The sequence below is a fragment of the Cynoglossus semilaevis genome, unplaced genomic scaffold (assembly GCF_000523025.1).
Source record: "Cynoglossus semilaevis isolate Cse_v1.0 unplaced genomic scaffold, Cse_v1.0 scaffold476, whole genome shotgun sequence".
Lineage (NCBI taxonomy): Eukaryota > Metazoa > Chordata > Actinopteri > Pleuronectiformes > Cynoglossidae > Cynoglossus > Cynoglossus semilaevis.
Window position 1 is genome coordinate 206,159 of NW_007585116.1, and position 1,112 is coordinate 207,270.

General features: G+C 46.9%; 1 protein-coding gene across 1 annotated transcript in view; it reads left to right on the forward strand.

The window, feature by feature from the left end:
- cd2ap (CD2-associated protein) overlaps positions 1-1,112 on the forward strand; it is a 40,235-nt gene that overhangs the window by 14,589 nt on the left and 24,534 nt on the right. The gene's annotated exons all lie outside the window — the stretch shown is intronic.

Consider the following 1,112-nt stretch of genomic DNA (forward strand, 5'->3'; position numbering starts at 1 on the left):
TGTTCCGAGTGCTCGGACTCCTAGCGTCGGCGTCTGTTAGCGTGCGCTCGTATCTCAAATCTGTTACTCGTATCTCAAAGCATAAATTTGCTCGTAGCTTGGAATACTCGTGTATGTCGGGACGCCCGTATTTCAAGGTATTGCTGTATTTTGTAAGCGACGATTCTGACATTGATTATGACAAATGCATTTTTCCAGCCCGAGGATAAATATTATCTTTACTCCTGTTCTCTTAACACCGGCTATTGTCTCTTGTTTTGTTTTTTTTTCTAGGAGTATAAAACCAGGTCCAACACTGTAAGGACTGTATGTGAGCACTATGCTGTGTGTGTGTGCGTGTGCGTGAGCTCACAATATATCCACACGTACCATTTACCCCACTAACGTGTGCAGGTTACAGAACTCAAACGTGTCCAGTCTTGTTGTTCAATGATCTCATGAATGTAGTTGTCCTCCTCCCTTACGCTACTTACCGAACGGTTATCTAACAACACAGACCCTACTGTTGAAACTGGCTAATTGCAGGTTGAAATAATTAATAAGCAGGTGATATGCCTTTTTAACCCAAAACATGTTTTATTAAGCTGTACGTTTCCGTATTCCGAATGTTGCTCAACGTCCGCTTGCAAACTTGTCGAAAACCCTGCCATTATAAATCGAAGAGAAAACTATTTGTTCCCCCGGCCTTCAGGTTTGTACCAGTTGCTGTGTTTGTTCAGCGGGGTGTGTCCCCGCCGCCTGGCCGTAGGATCACCTTGCAGAACGGTGCAGTTTAGAGCAGGCGTTCTTACGCGACCCCGCCCACCTCCTCTGATTTGTGCGCTGCATGCCCGTGTCACCTGTCCCGGTTCCCACACCCCGCCTGCAGCATCGCCCCCCCCCCTTCACCCTTTGACGTTCAAGTAACAGGCCGGAAAGATGTCCGCGCACTCACCGTCGAAGCTTTGTGGCAGCGTGACGAAACACAAACAGACAGTTCTGCACATGCTCATGTGAGGCCGCGCAGCAGACCGGTGGATTCAATACCTCTTCTTGGCTGTTTTCTATTTTTTTTTTTTTTTTTTTTTCCCCACAAAGCCAAAAAAAAAAAAGAGTGAAGGGGGCTTTGCACT